The following is a 17,815-nucleotide window of genomic DNA, read 5'->3' as shown; positions in this document are numbered from 1 at the left end:
TTAATGCCATGACCACATAATTAAAGTCAATGTGACAGCAACATATCGCTATGGGTAAATGGATGGTAGACGGTGGTAAGACTCCACCAGTTTAAAAACACACAAGACTTTTTATGCTTTTTAAAATTACCACAATTCGCACAAGAGCTGTACAAAAAATTGTGAGGGAACTGTAGCAGATATGGTAGACAGTGGTAAGACTCCACCAGTTTAAAAACACACAAGACTTTTTATGCTTTTTAAAATTACCACAATTCGCACAAGAGCTGTACAAAAAATTGTGAGGGAACTGTAGCAGATATGGTAGACGGTGGTAAGACTCCACCAGTTTAAAAACACACAAGACTTTTTATGCTTTTTAAAATTACCACAATTCGCACAAGAGCTGTACAAAAAATTGTGAGGGGACTGTAGCAGATATACAACATGGTCAGAGTTACAAGTTAAATAATGTTTAATATCATAGGTTTTCACTTTATTGGATACTCAAAAGAGCCTGTTTACACAGCCCAAACTTAGAAAACACCCCTTAATTTGAGTAATAATATAATATTGAGATTCTCTCTTACCCATGCCCAAATCAGATTTCACCAATTTATCATTTAGAATACAGGAACGTCGAAACAAAAACAACGGAGGAGCTTTTAATTTGGGTTTATTCTGCAGGCATCCCCACAGTTAAATCGTGGTTTCTTATATAAGAAAGGCCACGATAAAGTGCAACAGTTATCCTGTTTTTTATTATTCTCTGACTGCTCTTTTTTAGGAAACTCCGTAGGTTAAAACTTTTACCAGGAGTGGGGTTCGAACCCACATGGATACAAATCCATTGGATCTTAAGTCCAACGCCTTAACCACTCGGCCATCCTGGTGTTATATGGTGGTGAGAGCCAATGCAGGAGAGCGCCAGTGCAGGTGAGCCTTATGAGTTTAGAAAACAATGAAGACCATCCTAGTTTGAGCATAAATTCAAGCGGTAGGAACTGTAGAATATTGTGGAATTTTCTCACTATGCACCATGTTCTGGCTTTTTATGAGGTCGTGCTAGTCAGAAGCCCAAACTCATATGGATACTAATTGAAAATCGGCTGTATTTTTGGTATTGACCTGAAAAGTCGTGTATGACATATCGAGGACTTCTATGACTGTATCCAATTCCTTTTAATCTCTTTAATGCCATGACCACATAAGTAAACTCAATGTGACAGCAACATATCGCTATGGGTAAATGGATGGTAGACGGTGGTAAGACTCCACCAGTTTAAAAACACACAAGACTTTTTATGCTTTTTAAAATTACCACAATTCGCACAAGAGCTGTACAAAAAATTGTGAGGGAACTGTAGCAGATATGGTAGACGGTGGTAAGACTCCACCAGTTTAAAAACACACAAGACTTTTTATGCTTTTTAAAATTACCACAATTCGCACAAGAGCTGTACAAAAAATTGTGAGGGGACTGTAGCAGATATAAAACATGGTCAGAGTTACAAGTTAAATAATGTTTAATATCATAGGTTTTCACTTTATTGGATACTCAAAAGAGCCTGTTTACACACCCCAAACTTAGAAAACACCCCTTAATTTGAGTAATATAATATTGAGATTCTCTCTTACCCATACCCAAATCAGATTTCACCAATTTATCATTTAGAATACAGGAACGTCGAAACGAAAACAACGGAGGAGCTTTTAATTTGGGTTTATTCTGCAGGCATCCCCACAGTTAAATCGTGGTTTCTTATATAAGAAAGGCCACGATAAAGTGCAACAGTTATCTTTTTTTTATTATTCTCTGACTGCTCTTTTTTAGGAAACTCCGTAGGTTAAAACTTTTACCAGGAGTGGGGTTCGAACCCACGTGGATACAAATCCATTGGATCTTAAGTCCAACGCCTTAACCACTCGGCCATCCTGGTGTTATATGGTGGTGAGAGCCAATGCAGGAGAGCGCCAGTGCAGGTGAGCCTTATGAGTTTAGAAAACAATGAAGACCATCCTAGTTTGAGCATAAATTCAAGCGGTATGAACTGTAGAATATTGTGGAATTTTCTCACTATGCACCATGTTCTGGCTTTTTATGAGGTCGTGCTAGTCAGAAGCCCAAACTCATATGGATACTAATTGAAAATCGGCTGTATTTTTGGTATTGACCTGAAAAGTCGTGTATGACATATCGAGGACTTCTATGACTGTATCCAATTCCTTTTAATCTCTTTAATGCCATGACCACATAAGTAAAGTCAATGTGACAGCAACATATCGCTATGGGTAAATGGATGGTAGACGGTGGTAAGACTCCACCAGTTTAAAAACACACAAGACTTTTTATGCTTTTTAAAATTACCACAATTCGCACAAGAGCTGTACAAAAAATTGTGAGGGAACTGTAGCAGATATGGTAGACGGTGGTAAGACTCCACCAGTTTAAAAACACACAAGACTTTTTATGCTTTTTAAAATTACCACAATTCGCACAAGAGCTGTACAAAAAATTGTGAGGGGACTGTAGCAGATATACAACATGGTCAGAGTTACAAGTTAAATAATGTTTAATATCATAGGTTTTCACTTTATTGGATACTCAAAAGAGCCTGTTTACACACCCCAAACTTAGAAAACACCCCTTAATTTGAGTAATAATATAATATTGAGATTCTCTCTTACCCATGCCCAAATCAGATTTCACCAATTTATCATTTAGAATACAGGAACGTCGAAACGAAAACAACGGAGGAGCTTTTAATTTGGGTTTATTCTGCAGGCATCCCCACAGTTAAATCGTGGTTTCTTATATAAGAAAGGCCACGATAAAGTGCAACAGTTATCCTGTTTTTTATTATTCTCTGACTGCTCTTTTTTAGGAAACTCCGTAGGTTAAAACTTTTACCAGGAGTGGGGTTCGAAACCACGTGGATACAAATCCATTGGATCTTAAGTCCAACGCCTTAACCACTCGGCCATCCTGGTGTTATATGGTGGTGAGAGCCAATGCAGGAGAGCGCCAGTGCAGGTGAGCCTTATGAGTTTAGAAAACAATGAAGACCATCCTAGTTTGAGCATAAATTCAAGCGGTATGAACTGTAGAATATTGTGGAATTTTCTCACTATGCACCATGTTCTGGCTTTTTATGAGGTCGCGCTAGTCAGAAGCCCAAACTCATATGGATACTAATTGAAAATCGGCTGTATTTTTGGTATTGACCTGAAAAGTCGTGTATGACATATCGAGGACTTCTATGACTGTATCCAATTCCTTTTAATCTCTTTAATGCCATGACCACATAAGTAAAGTCAATGTGACAGCAACATATCGCTATGGGTAAATGGATGGTAGACGGTGGTAAGACTCCACCAGTTTAAAAACACACAAGACTTTTTATGCTTTTTAAAATTACCACAATTCGCACAAGAGCTGTACAAAAAATTGTGAGGGAACTGTAGCAGATATGGTAGACGGTGGTAAGACTCCACCAGTTTAAAAACACACAAGACTTTTTATGCTTTTTAAAATTACCACAATTCGCACAAGAGCTGTACAAAAAATTGTGAGGGGACTGTAGCAGATATACAACATGGTCAGAGTTACAAGTTAAATAATGTTTAATATCATAGGTTTTCACTTTATTGTATACTCAAAAGAGCCTGTTTACACACCCCAAACTTAGAAAACACCCCTTAATTTGAGTAATAATATAATATTGAGATTCTCTCTTACCCATGCCCAAATCAGATTTCACCAATTTATAATTTAGAATACAGGAACGTCGAAACGAAAACAACGGAGGAGCTTTTAATTTGGGTTTATTCTGCAGGCATCCCCACAGTTAAATCGTGGTTTCTTATATAAGAAAGGCCACGATAAAGTGCAACACTTATCCTGTTTTTTATTATTCTCTGACTGCTCTTTTTTAGGAAACTCCGTAGGTTAAAACTTTTACCTGGAGTGGGGTTCGAAACCACGTGGATACAAATCCATTGGATCTTAAATCCAACGCCTTAACCACTCGGCCATCCTGGTGTTATATGGTGGTGAGAGCCAATGCAGGAGAGCGCCAGTGCAGGTGAGCCTTATGAGTTTAGAAAACAATGAAGACCATCCTAGTTTGAGCATAAATTCAAGCGGTAGGAACTGTAGAATATTGTGGAATTTTCTCACTATGCACCATGTTCTGGCTTTTTATGAGGTCGTGCTAGTCAGAAGCCCAAACTCATATGGATACTAATTGAAAATCGGCTGTATTTTTGGTATTGACCTGAAAAGTCGTGTATGACATATCGAGGACTTCTATGACTGTATCCAATTCCTTTTAATCTCTTTAATGCCATGACCACATAAGTAAACTCAATGTGACAGCAACATATCGCTATGGGTAAATGGATGGTAGACGGTGGTAAGACTCCACCAGTTTAAAAACACACAAGACTTTTTATGCTTTTTAAAATTACCACAATTCGCACAAGAGCTGTACAAAAAATTGTGAGGGAACTGTAGCAGATATGGTAGACGGTGGTAAGACTCCACCAGTTTAAAAACACACAAGACTTTTTATGCTTTTTAAAATTACCACAATTCGCACAAGAGCTGTACAAAAAATTGTGAGGGGACTGTAGCAGATATAAAACATGGTCAGAGTTACAAGTTAAATAATGTTTAATATCATAGGTTTTCACTTTATTGGATACTCAAAAGAGCCTGTTTACACACCCCAAACTTAGAAAACACCCCTTAATTTGAGTAATATAATATTGAGATTCTCTCTTACCCATACCCAAATCAGATTTCACCAATTTATCATTTAGAATACAGGAACGTCGAAACGAAAACAACGGAGGAGCTTTTAATTTGGGTTTATTCTGCAGGCATCCCCACAGTTAAATCGTGGTTTCTTATATAAGAAAGGCCACGATAAAGTGCAACAGTTATCTTTTTTTTATTATTCTCTGACTGCTCTTTTTTAGGAAACTCCGTAGGTTAAAACTTTTACCAGGAGTGGGGTTCGAACCCACGTGGATACAAATCCATTGGATCTTAAGTCCAACGCCTGGTGTTATATGGTGGTGAGAGCCAATGCAGGAGAGCGCCAGTGCAGGTGAGCCTTATGAGTTTAGAAAACAATGAAGACCATCCTAGTTTGAGCATAAATTCAAGCGGTATGAACTGTAGAATATTGTGGAATTTTCTCACTATGCACCATGTTCTGGCTTTTTATGAGGTCGCGCTAGTCAGAAGCCCAAACTCATATGGATACTAATTGAAAATCGGCTGTATTTTTGGTATTGACCTGAAAAGTCGTGTATGACATATCGAGGACTTCTATGACTGTATCCAATTCCTTTTAATCTCTTTAATGCCATGACCACATAAGTAAAGTCAATGTGACAGCAACATATCGCTATGGGTAAATGGATGGTAGACGGTGGTAAGACTCCACCAGTTTAAAAACACATAAGACTTTTTATGCTTTTTAAAATTACCACAATTCGCACAAGAGCTGTACAAAAAATTGTGAGGGAACTGTAGCAGATATGGTAGACGGTGGTAAGACTCCACCAGTTTAAAAACACACAAGACTTTTTATGCTTTTTAAAATTACCACAATTCGCACAAGAGCTGTACAAAAAATTGGGAGGGGACTGTAGCAGATATACAACATGGTCTGAGTTACAAGTTAAATAATGTTTAATATCATAGGTTTTCACTTTATTGGATACTCAAAAGAGCCTGTTTACACACCCCAAACTTAGAAAACACCCCTTAATTTGAGTAATAATATAATATTGAGATTCTCTCTTACCCATGCCCAAATCAGATTTCACCAATTTATCATTTAGAATACAGGAAAGTCGAAACGAAAACAACGGAGGAGCTTTTAATTTGGTTTTATTCTGCAGGCATCCCCACAGTTAAATCGTGGTTTCTTATATAAGAAAGGCCACGATAAAGTGCAACAGTTATCCTTTTTTTATTATTCTCTGACTGCTCTTTTTTAGGAAACTCCGTAGGTTAAAACTTTTACCAGGAGTGGGGTTCGAACCCACGTGGATACAAATCCATTGGGTCTTAAGTCCAACGCCTTAACCACTCGGCCATCCTTGTGTTATATGGAGGTGAGAGCCAGTGCAGGAGAGCGCCAGTGCAGGTGAGCCTTATGACTTTAGAAAACAATGAAGACCATCCTAGTTTGAGCATAAATTCAAGCGGTATGAACTGTAGAATATTGTGGAATTTTCTCACTATGCACCATGTTCTGGCTTTTTATGAGGTCGCGCTAGTCAGAAGCCCAAACTCATATGGATACTAATTGAAAATCGGCTGTATTTTTGGTATTGACCTGAAAAGTCGTGTATGACATATTGAGGTCTTCTATGACTGTATCCAATTCCTTTTAATCTCTTTAATGCCATGACCACATAAGTAAAGTCAATGTGACAGCAACATATCGCTATGGGTAAATGGATGGTAGACGGTGGTAAGGCTCCACCAGTTTAAAAACACACAAGACTTTTTATGCTTTTTAAAATTACCACAATTCGCACAAGAGCTGTACAAAAAATTGTGAGGGAACTGTAGCAGATATGGTAGACGGTGGTAAGACTCCACCAGTTTAAAAACACACAAGACTTTTTATGCTTTTTAAAATTACCACAATTCGCACAAGAGCTGTACAAAAAATTGTGAGGGGACTGTAGCAGATATACACCATGGTCAGAGTTACAAGTTAAATAATGTTTAATATTATAGGTTTTCACTTTATTGGATACTCAAAAGAGCCTGTTCACACACCCCAAACTTGGAAAACACCCCTTAATTTGAGTAATAATATAATATTGAGATTCTCTCTTACCCATGCCCAAATCAGATTTCACCAATTTATCATTTAAAATACAGGAACGTCGAAACGTAAACATTGGAGGAGCTTTTAATTTGGGTTTATTCTGCAGGCATCCCCACAGTTCAATCGTGGTTTCTTATATAAGAAAGGACACGATAAAGTGCAACAGTTATCCTTTTTTTATTATTCTCTGACTGCTCTTATTTAGGAAACTGCGTAGGTTAAAACTTTTACAAGGAGTGGGGTTCGAACCCACGTGGATCCAAATCCATTGGATCTTAAGTCCAACGCCTTAACCACTCGGCCATCCTGGTGTTATATGGTGCTGAGAGCCAGTGCAGGAGAGAGCCAGTGCAGGAGAGAGCCAGTGCAGGAGAGAGCCAGTGCAGGAGAGAGCCAGTGCAGGAGAGAGCCAGTGCAGGAGAGCGCCAGTGCAGGAGAGCGCCAGTGCAGGAGAGCGCCAGTGCAGGAGAGCGCCAGTGCAGGAGAGCGCCAGTGCAGGTGAGCCTTATGAGTTTAGAAAACAATGAAGACCATCCTAGTTTGAGCATAAATTCAAGCGGTATGAACTGTAGAATATTGTGTAATTTTCTCACTATGCACCATGTTCTGGCTTTTTATGAGGTTGCGCTAGTCAGAAGCCCAAACTCATATGGATACTAATTGAAAATCGGCTGTATTTTTGGTATTGACCTGAAAAGTCGTGTATGACATATCGAGGACTTCTATGACTGTATCCAATTCTTTTTAATCTCTTTAATGCCATGACCACATAAGTAAAGTCAATGTGACAGCAACATATCGCTATGGGTAAATGGATGGTAGACGGTGGTAAGACTCCACCAGTTTAAAAACACACAAGACTTTTTATGCTTTTTAAATTTACCACAATTCGCACAAGAGCTGTACAAAAAATTGTGAGGGAACTCTAGCAGATATGGTAGACGGTGGTAAGACTCCACCAGTTTAAAAACACACAAGACTTTTTATGCTTTTTAACCCCTTCAGGACCAAGCTCATTTTGGCCTTCAGGACCAGACCCATTTTTTCAAATCTGACATATTTCACTTTATGTGGTAATAACTCCGGAACGCTTTTACCTATCAAAGCGATTCTGAGATTGTTTTCTCGTGACACATTGGACTTTATGATAGTGGAAAAATGTGGTCGATAAATTCAATGAAAAACACCAAAATTTAGTGAAAAATTGCAAAAATTAGCATTTTTCTAAATGTAAATTTATCTGCTTGTAAGACAGGCATTTATACCACACAAAATTGTTGCTAATTAACATCCCCCATATGTCTACTTTAGATTGGCATCGTTTTTTGAACATCCTTTTATTTTTCTAGGACGTTACAAGGCTTAGAACTTTAGCAGCAATTTCTCACATTTTCAAGAAAATTTCAAAAGGCTATTTTTACAGGGGCCAGTTCAGTTGTGAAGCGGCTTTTAGGGCCTTATATATTAGAAACCGCCAAAAAGTCACCCCATTTTAAAATCTTCACCCCTCAAAGTATTCAAAACAGCATTTAGAAAGTTTCTTAACCCTTTAAACGTTTCACAGGAATTAAAGCAACGTAGAGGTGAAATTTTCAAATTTCATTTTTTTTTGCAGAAATTCATTTTTATTCTATTTTTTTGGTAACACAGAAGTTTTTACCAGAGAAACGCAACTCAATATTTATTGCCCAGATTCTGCAGTTTTTAGAAATATCCCACATGTGGCCCTAGTGTGGTAATGGACTGAAGCACCGGCCTCAGAAGCAAAGGAGCACCCAGTGGATTTTGGGCCTCCTTTTTATTAGAAAATATTTTAGGCACCATGTCAGGTTTCAAGGGCTCTTTCGGTGCCAAAACAGTGGAAATCCACCAAAAGTGACCCCATTTTGGAAACGACACCCCTTGAGGAAATTATCTAGGGGTATAGTGAGCATTTTGACCCCGCAGGTTTTTTGCAGAAATTATTGGAAGTAGGCCGTGAAAATAAAAATCGTCATTCTTTCAAAGATTATGTAGGTTTAGCTAATTTTTTCTAATTTTCACGAGGAGTAAAGGAGAAAAAGCACCACAACATTTGTAAAGCAATTTCTCCCGAGTAAAACAATACCCCACATGTGGTTATAAATGGATGTTTGGACACACGGCGGAGCTTAGAAGGGAAAGAGCGCCATTTGGCTTTTGGAGCTCAAATTTAGCAGGAATGGTTTGTGGAGGCCATGTCGCATTTGCAAAGCCCCTTAGGTACCAAAACAGTGAAAACGCCAAAAAAGTGACTCCATTGAGAAAACGACACCCCTTGAGGAATCCATCTAGGGGTGTAGTGAGCATTTTGCCCCCACAAGTTTTTCATAGATTTTATTAGAATTGGGCAGTGAAAATAAAAAAAATCCTTTTTCTTCAATAAGACGTAGCTTTAGCTCCAAATTTTTAATTTTCTCAACAAATAAAGGAAAAAAAGAACCCCAACGCTTGTAAAGCAACTTCTCTGGAGTACGGCAATACCCCACACGTGGTCGTAAAATGCTGTTTGGGCACACGGCAGGGCTCAGAAGGGAAGGAGCGCCATTTGCTTTTGGTGTACAGATTTTGCTGCATTTGGTTTCTGGTCGCTATGTTGCATTTGCAAAGTCCCTGTGGGACCAAAACAGTGGATCCCCCCCAGAAGTGACCCCATTTTGGAAACAACACCCTCAAGGTATTCACCTAGGGGTGTAGTGAGCATGTTAACCCCACAGGTGTTTTGCAGAAATTCGTGTGCACACGATGTGGGAGAATGAAAATGGGAATTTTTCCTTAGATACGCCAATATGTGGTGCCCGGCTTGTGCCACCATAACAAGACAGCTCTCAATTATTATGCGGTGTTTCCCTGTTTTAGAATCACCCTACATGTGGCCCTAATCTTTTGCCTGGACATTCGACAGGGCTCAGGAGTGAAAGAGTACCATGTAAAATTGAGGCCTAATTTGGCGACTTATAAAGTATTGGTTCACAATTGCAGAGGCTTTGATGTGAAATAATAAAAGAAACCCCTGAGAAGTGACCCCATTTTGGAAACTGCACCCCATAAGGCATTTATTAAGAGGTGTAGTGTGCATTTTCACCCCACGTGTCTTTTCCATAAATGATTGCGCTGCGGAAGGTACAAATTAAAATGTTTCCCTAGATATGCCAATTCAGTGTCAAATATGTCATGCCCAGCTTGTGCCACTTTTTTTTTTATATACACCGTTCACCGTACGTTATAAACTACATGTTACCTTTATTCTGCGGGTCAGTACGATTCCGGCGATACCAAATTTATAGAACTTTTTTATAACTTTTTGCACAATAAAATTACTTTTGGAAAGAGAATGTATTTTTTCTGTCGCCAAGTTGTGAGAGCCATAACTTTTACATTTTTTCATCGATGGAGCTGTGTGAGGGCTTGTTTTTTTGCGAGACGAGGTATAGATTTTATCGGTACCATTTTTGGATACATGCGACTTTTTGATCACTTTTTATTTCAATTTTTGGAAGACAGTGACCAAAAAAACAGTAATTATGGCAGTGTTTTTGAGTTTGTTTTTTTACGGCGTTCACTGCGCTGGATAAATAACATAATATTTTTATAGTTCAGGTCGTTACGGTCGCTGCGATACCAAATATGTATGGCTTTATTATTTTTTTCAATAATAAATGACTTATAAGGGAAAAAGGGCGATTGTGTTTTGTGTTATTATTTGAAACTTTTATTGTATGTTTTCCAACTTTTATTTTTACTTTTTTTACACTTTTTTTTTACACTTTTCTTTAGTCCCACTAGGGGACTTGAATGTCCAACTATTTGTTTGATGTTCTAATACATTGCACTACCTATGTAGTGCAATGTATTGGAACTGTCAGTTGTTCACTGACAGCAAGCCGATCAGGCTCCGCCTCTGGGCGGGGCCTAATCAGCTTACGTAATGGCAGACAGGAGTCCATTGTTAGGGCTCCTGTTGCCATGGTAGCAGTCGCCAGCCTTGCCATCGCATGGCAAGGCTGCCGATTTTCTACAAACCTCTAGGATGCAGCGATCACAATGGATCGCTGCATCGAAGGGGTTAATGCCAGGAATCGGAGCTAGCTCCGGTTCCTGGCGATAGATCAGGGTGTCCGCTGTAACATACAGCGGACACCCACTGCTGATGACGCCGGCTCAGCTTCTTAGCCGGAAGCTGAGCCGGCGCCATCTTGCCGATGTTACCGGAAGCCTCCTGGGCCCCGCCGACGACGGGGCATAGGAGGATTCCGTTACAGGCTGATCGGGAGGTAAGCATTAGCCCTCCGATTGCCTTTGCAGCCACCGGCAACCCAGCGATCACGTTGCTGGGGTGCCGGTGGCTATAAACTCCTCACATGCTGCGATCTCTATTGAACGCAGCATGTGAGGGGTTAATCGGTCGGATCGGAGGCTAGCTCCGGTCCTGGCCGATACCTTAGGGTGCCAGCTGTAACATACAGCTGTCACCCGGTGGTGATGTTGCTGGCTCAGCTCCTGAGCCAGCTTCATCTCCATGACGTACATTTACGTGAAAAGGCGGTAAGCCACCGATTTTAATGACGTTTATATACGTGATCCGGCGGGAAGGGGTTAAAATTACCACAATTCGCACAAGTGCTGTACAAAAAATTGTGAGGGGACTGTAGCAGATATACAACATGGTCAGAGTTACAAGTTAAATAATGTTTAATATCATAGGTTTTCACTTTATTGGATACTCAAAAGAGCCTGTTCACACACCCCAAACTTAGAAAACACCCCTTAATTTGAGTAATAATATAATATTGAGATTCTCTCTTACCCATGCCCAAATCAGATTTGACCAATTTATCATTTAGAATACAGGAACATCGAAACGAAAACAACGGAGGAGCTTTTAATTTGGGTTTATTCTGCAGGCATCCCCACAGTTAAATCATGGTTTCTTATATAAGAAAGGCCACGATAAAGTGCAACAGTTATCCTTTTTTTATTATTCTCTGACTGCTCTATTTTAGGAAACTCCATAGGTTAAAACTTATACAAGGAGTGGGGTTTGAACCCACGTGGATACAAATCCATTGGATCTTAAGTCCAACGCCTTAACCACTCGGCCATCCTGGTGTTGTACGGTGGTGAGAACCAGTGCAGGAGAGCGCCAGTGCAGCTGAGCCTTATGAGTTTAGAAAACACTGAAGACCATCCTAGTTTGAGCATAAATTCAAGCGGTATGAACTGTAGAATATTGTGGAATTTTCTCACTATGCACCATGTTCTGGCTTTTTATGAGGTCGTGCTAGTCAGAAGCCCAAACTCATATGGATACTAATTGAAAATCGGCTGTATTTTTGGTATTGACCTGAAAAGTCGTGTATGACATATCGAGGACTTCTATGACTGTATCCAATTCCTTTTAATCTCTCTAATGCCATGACCACATAAGTAAAGTCAATGTGACAGCAACATATCGCTATGGGTAAATGGATGGTAGACGGTGGTAAGACTCCACCAGTTTAAAAACACACAAGACTTTTTATGCTTTTTAAAATTACCACAATTCGCACAAGAGCTGTACAAAAAATTGTGAGGGAACTGTAGCAGATATGGTAGACGGTGGTAAAACTCCACCAGTTTAAAAACACACAAGACTTTTTATGCTTTTTAAAATTACCACAATTCGCACAAGAGCTGTACAAAAAATTGTGAGGGAACTGTAGCAGATATGGTAGACGGTGGTAAGACTCCACCAGTTTAAAAACACACAAGACTTTTTATGCTTTTTAAAATTACCACAATTCGCACAAGAGCTGTACAAAAAATTGTGAGGGGACTGTAGCAGATATACAACATGGTCAGAGTTACAAGTTAAATAATGTTTAATATTATAGGGTTTCACTTTATTGGATACTCAAAGGAGCATGTTCACACACCCCAAACTTGGAAAACACCCCTTAATTTGAGTAATAATATAATATTGAGATTCTCTCTTACCCATGCCCAAATCAGATTTCACCAATTTATCATTTAGAATACAGGAACGTCGAAACGAAAACAACGGAGGAGCTTTTAATTTTGGTTTATTCTGCAGGCATCCCCACAGTTAAATCGTGGTTTCTTATATAAGAAAGGCCACGATAAAGTGCAACAGTTATCCTGTTTTTTATTATTCTCTGACTGCTCTTTTTTAGGAAACTCCGTAGGTTAAAAATTTTACCAGGAGTGGGGTTCGAACCCTCGTGGATACAAATCCATTGGATCTTAAGTCCAACACCTTAACCACTCGGCCATCCTGGTGTTATATGGTGGTGAGAGCCAATGCAGGTGAGCGCCAGTGCAGGTGAGCCTTATGAGTTTAGAAAACAATGAAGACCATCCTAGTTTGAGCATAAATTCAAGCGGTATGAACTGTAGAATATTGTGGAATTTTCTCACTATGCACCATGTTCTGGCTTTTTATGAGGTCGCGCTAGTCAGAAGCCCAAACTCATATGGATACTAATTGAAAATCGGCTGTATTTTTGGTATTGACCTGAAAAGTCGTGTATGAAATATCGAGGACTTCTATGACTGTATCCAATTCCTTTTAATCTCTTTAATGCCATGACCACATAAGTAAAGTCAATGTGACAGCAACATATCGCTATGGGTAAATGGATGGTAGACGGTGGTAAGACTCCACCAGTTTAAAAACACACAAGACTTATTATGCTTTTTAAAATTACCACAATTCGCACAAGAGCTGTACAAAAAATTGTGAGGGAACTGTAGCAGATATGGTAGACGGTGGTAAGACTCCACCAGTTTAAAAACACACAAGACTTTTTATGCTTTTTAAAATTACCACAATTCGCACAAGAGCTGTACAAAAAATTGTGAGGGAACTGTAGCAGATATGGTAGACGGTGGTAAGACTCCACCAGTTTAAAAACACACAAGACTTTTTATGCTTTTTAAAATTACCACAATTCGCACAAGAGCTGTACAAAAAATTGTGAGGGGACTGTATCAGATATACAACATGGTCAGAGTTACAAGTTAAATAATGTTTAATATTATAGGGTTTCACTTTATTGGATACTCAAAGGAGCCTGTTCACACACCCCAAACTTGGAAAACACCCCTTAATTTGAGTAATAATATAATATTGAGATTCTCTCTTACCCATGCCCAAATCAGATTTCACCAATTTATCATTTAGAATACAGGAACGTCGAAACGAAAACAACGGAGGAGCTTTTAATTTTGGTTTATTCTGCAGGCATCCCCACAGTTAAATCGTGGTTTCTTATATAAGAAAGGCCACGATAAAGTGCAACAGTTATCCTGTTTTTTATTATTCTCTGACTGCTCTTTTTTAGGAAACTCCGTAGGTTAAAATTTTTACCAGGAGTGGGGTTTGAACCCACGTGGAAACAAATCCATTGGATCTTAAGTCCAACGTCTTAACCACTCGGCCATCCTGGTGTTATATGGTGGTGAGAGCCAATGCAGGTGAGCGCCAGTGCAGGTGAGCCTTATGAGTTTAGAAAACAATGAAGACCATCCTAGTTTGAGCATAAATTCAAGCGGTATGAACTGTAGAATATTGTGGAATTTTCTCACTATGCACCATGTTCTGGCTTTTTATGAGGTCGCGCTAGTCAGAAGCCCAAACTCATATGGATACTAATTTAAAATCGGCTGTATTTTTGGTATTGACCTGAAAAGTCGTGTATGACATATCGAGGACTTCTATGACTGTATCCAATTCCTTTTAATCTCTTTAATGCCATGACCACATAATTAAAGTCAATGTGACAGCAACATATCGCTATGGGTAAATGGATGGTAGACGGTGGTAAGACTCCACCAGTTTAAAAACACACAAGACTTTTTATGCTTTTTAAAATTACCACAATTCGCACAAGAGCTGTACAAAAAATTGTGAGGGAACTGTAGCAGATATGGTAGACGGTGGTAAGACTCCACCAGTTTAAAAACACACAAGACTTTTTATGCTTTTTAAAATTACCACAATTCGCACAAGAGCTGTACAAAAAATTGTGAGGGGACTGTAGCAGATATACAACATGGTCAGAGTTACAAGTTAAATAATGTTTAATATCATAGGTTTTCACTTTATTGGATACTCAAAAGAGCCTGTTTACACACCCCAAACTTAGAAAACACCCCTTAATTTGAGTAATAATATAATATTGAGATTCTCTCTTACCCATGCCCAAATCAGATTTCACCAATTTATCATTTAGAATACAGGAACGTCGAAACGAAAACAACGGAGGAGCTTTTAATTTGGGTTTATTCTGCAGGCATCCCCACAGTTAAATCGTGGTTTCTTATATAAGAAAGGCCACGATAAAGTGCAACAGTTATCCTGTTTTTTATTATTCTCTGACTGCTCTTTTTTAGGAAACTCCGTAGGTTAAAACTTTTACCAGGAGTGGGGATCGAACCCACGTGGATACAAATCCATTGGATCTTAAGTCCAACGCCTTAACCACTCGGCCATCCTGGTGTTATATGGTGGTGAGAGCCAATGCAGGTGAGCGCCAGTGCAGGTGACCCTTATGAGTTTAGAAAACAATGACGACCATCCTAGTTTGAGCATAAATTCAAGCGGTATGAACTGTGAATATTGTGGAATTTTCTCACTATGCACCATGTTCTGGCTTTTTATGAGGTCGTGCTAGTCAGAAGCCCAAACTCATATGGATACTAATTGAAAATCGGCTGTATTTTTGGTATTGACCTGAAAAGTCGTGTATGACATATCGAGGACTTCTATGACTGTATCCAATTCCTTTTAATCTCTTTAATGCCATGACCACATAAGTAAACTCAATGTGACAGCAACATATCGCTATGGGTAAATGGATGGTAGACGGTGGTAAGACTCCACCAGTTTAAAAACACACAAGACTTTTTATGCTTTTTAAAATTACCACAATTCGCACAAGAGCTGTACAAAAAATTGTGAGGGAACTGTAGCAGATATGGTAGACGGTGGTAAGACTCCACCAGTTTAAAAACACACAAGACTTTTTATGCTTTTTAAAATTACCACAATTCGCACAAGAGCTGTACAAAAAATTGTGAGGGGACTGTAGCAGATATACAACATGGTCAGAGTTACAAGTTAAATAATGTTTAATATCATAGGTTTTCACTTTATTGGATACTCAAAAGAGCCTGTTTACACACCCCAAACTTAGAAAACACCCCTTAATTTGAGTAATAATATAATATTGAGATTCTCTCTTACCCATGCCCAAATCAGATTTCACCAATTTATCATTTAGAATACAGGAACGTCGAAACGAAAACAACGGAGGAGCTTTTAATTTGGGTTTATTCTGCAGGCATCCCCACAGTTAAATCGTGGTTTCTTATATAAGAAAGGCCACGATAAAGTGCAACAGTTATCCTGTTTTTTATTATTCTCTGACTGCTCTTTTTTAGGAAACTCCGTAGGTTAAAACTTTTACCAGGAGTGGGGTTCGAACCCACGTGGATACAAATCCATTGGATCTTAAGTCCAACGCCTTAACCACTCGGCCATCCTGGTGTTATATGGTGGTGAGAGCCAATGCAGGTGAGCGCCAGTGCAGGTGACCCTTATGAGTTTAGAAAACAATGAAGACCATCCTAGTTTGAGCATAAATTCAAGCGGTATGAACTGTGAATATTGTGGAATTTTCTCACTATGCACCATGTTCTGGCTTTTTATGAGGTCGTGCTAGTCAGAAGCCCAAACTCATATGGATACTAATTGAAAATCGGCTGTATTTTTGGTATTGACCTGAAAAGTCGTGTATGACATATCGAGGACTTCTATGACTGTATCCAATTCCTTTTAATCTCTTTAATGCCATGACCACATAAGTAAAGTCAATGTGACAGCAACATATCGCTATGGGTAAATGGATGGTAGACGGTGGTAAGACTCCACCAGTTTAAAAACACACAAGACTTTTTATGCTTTTTAAAATTACCACAATTCGCACAAGAGCTGTACAAAAAATTGTGAGGGAACTGTAGCAGATATGGTAGACGGTGGTAAGACTCCACCAGTTTAAAAACACACAAGACTTTTTATGCTTTTTAAAATTACCACAATTCGCACAAGAGCTGTACAAAAAATTGTGAGGGGACTGTAGCAGATATACAACATGGTCAGAGTTACAAGTTAAATAATGTTTAATATCATAGGTTTTCACTTTATTGGATACTCAAAAGAGCCTGTTTACACACCCCAAACTTAGAAAACACCCCTTAATTTGAGTAATAATATAATATTGAGATTCTCTCTTACCCATGCCCAAATCAGATTTCACCAATTTATCATTTAGAATACAGGAACGTTGAAACAAAAACAACGGAGGAGCTTTTAATTTGGGTTTATTCTGCAGGCATCCCCACAGTTAAATCGTGGTTTCTTATATCAGAAAGGCCACGATAAAGTGCAACAGTTATCTTTTTTTTTATTATTCTCTGACTGCTCTTTTTTAGGAAACTCCGTAGGTTAAAACGTTTACCAGGAGTGGGGTTCGAACCCACGTGGATACAAATTCATTGGATCTTAAGTCCAACGCCTTAACCACTCGGCCATCCTGGTGTTATATGGTGGTGAGAGCCAATGCAGGTGAGCGCCAGTGCAGGTGAGCCTTATGAGTTTAGAAAACAATGAAGACCATCCTAGTTTGAGCATAAATTCAAGCGGTATGAACTGTAGAATATTGTGGAATTTTCTCACTATGCACCATGTTCTGGCTTTTTATGAGGTCGCGCTAGTCAGAAGCCCAAACTCATATGGATACTAATTGAAAATCGGCTGTATTTTTGGTATTGACCTGAAAAGTCGTGTATGACATATCGAGGACTTCTATGACTGTATCCAATTCCTTTTAATCTCTTTAATGCCATGACCACATAAGTAAAGTCAATGTGACAGCAACATATCGCTATGGGTAAAT

The 17,815-nt window shown here is 39.0% G+C and overlaps 12 non-coding genes across 12 annotated transcripts; all 12 read right to left on the bottom strand.

The window, feature by feature from the left end:
* Window positions 1-789: 789 nt before the first annotated feature.
* TRNAL-UAA (transfer RNA leucine (anticodon UAA)) lies at window positions 790-872 on the bottom strand. Its single transcript has one exon. It is a non-coding gene; the product is annotated as a tRNA-Leu (tRNA).
* A 964-nt stretch (window positions 873-1,836) lies between these two features.
* TRNAL-UAA (transfer RNA leucine (anticodon UAA)) lies at window positions 1,837-1,919 on the bottom strand. Its single transcript has one exon. It is a non-coding gene; the product is annotated as a tRNA-Leu (tRNA).
* Window positions 1,920-2,887: 968 nt separating this feature from the next.
* On the bottom strand, window positions 2,888-2,970 carry TRNAL-UAA (transfer RNA leucine (anticodon UAA)). Its single transcript has one exon. It is a non-coding gene; the product is annotated as a tRNA-Leu (tRNA).
* Window positions 2,971-3,938: 968 nt separating this feature from the next.
* Window positions 3,939-4,021, bottom strand: TRNAL-UAA (transfer RNA leucine (anticodon UAA)). Its single transcript has one exon. It is a non-coding gene; the product is annotated as a tRNA-Leu (tRNA).
* A 1,996-nt stretch (window positions 4,022-6,017) lies between these two features.
* On the bottom strand, window positions 6,018-6,100 carry TRNAL-UAA (transfer RNA leucine (anticodon UAA)). Its single transcript has one exon. It is a non-coding gene; the product is annotated as a tRNA-Leu (tRNA).
* A 967-nt stretch (window positions 6,101-7,067) lies between these two features.
* Window positions 7,068-7,150, bottom strand: TRNAL-UAA (transfer RNA leucine (anticodon UAA)). Its single transcript has one exon. It is a non-coding gene; the product is annotated as a tRNA-Leu (tRNA).
* A 4,733-nt stretch (window positions 7,151-11,883) lies between these two features.
* TRNAL-UAA (transfer RNA leucine (anticodon UAA)) lies at window positions 11,884-11,966 on the bottom strand. The gene has a single exon. It is a non-coding gene; the product is annotated as a tRNA-Leu (tRNA).
* Window positions 11,967-13,053: 1,087 nt separating this feature from the next.
* TRNAL-UAA (transfer RNA leucine (anticodon UAA)) lies at window positions 13,054-13,136 on the bottom strand. The gene has a single exon. It is a non-coding gene; the product is annotated as a tRNA-Leu (tRNA).
* A 1,087-nt stretch (window positions 13,137-14,223) lies between these two features.
* TRNAL-UAA (transfer RNA leucine (anticodon UAA)) lies at window positions 14,224-14,306 on the bottom strand. The gene has a single exon. It is a non-coding gene; the product is annotated as a tRNA-Leu (tRNA).
* A 968-nt stretch (window positions 14,307-15,274) lies between these two features.
* TRNAL-UAA (transfer RNA leucine (anticodon UAA)) lies at window positions 15,275-15,357 on the bottom strand. Its single transcript has one exon. It is a non-coding gene; the product is annotated as a tRNA-Leu (tRNA).
* Window positions 15,358-16,324: 967 nt separating this feature from the next.
* TRNAL-UAA (transfer RNA leucine (anticodon UAA)) lies at window positions 16,325-16,407 on the bottom strand. The gene has a single exon. It is a non-coding gene; the product is annotated as a tRNA-Leu (tRNA).
* Window positions 16,408-17,374: 967 nt separating this feature from the next.
* TRNAL-UAA (transfer RNA leucine (anticodon UAA)) lies at window positions 17,375-17,457 on the bottom strand. Its single transcript has one exon. It is a non-coding gene; the product is annotated as a tRNA-Leu (tRNA).
* Window positions 17,458-17,815: the final 358 nt, after the last annotated feature.

The sequence above is a fragment of the Rhinoderma darwinii genome, chromosome 4 (genome assembly GCF_050947455.1).
Source record: "Rhinoderma darwinii isolate aRhiDar2 chromosome 4, aRhiDar2.hap1, whole genome shotgun sequence".
In the NCBI taxonomy this organism is placed as follows: Eukaryota; Metazoa; Chordata; class Amphibia; order Anura; family Rhinodermatidae; genus Rhinoderma; species Rhinoderma darwinii.
The sequence above is the reverse complement of the archived record's forward strand: the minus strand, read 5'-3'. Positions and strand labels throughout refer to the sequence as shown.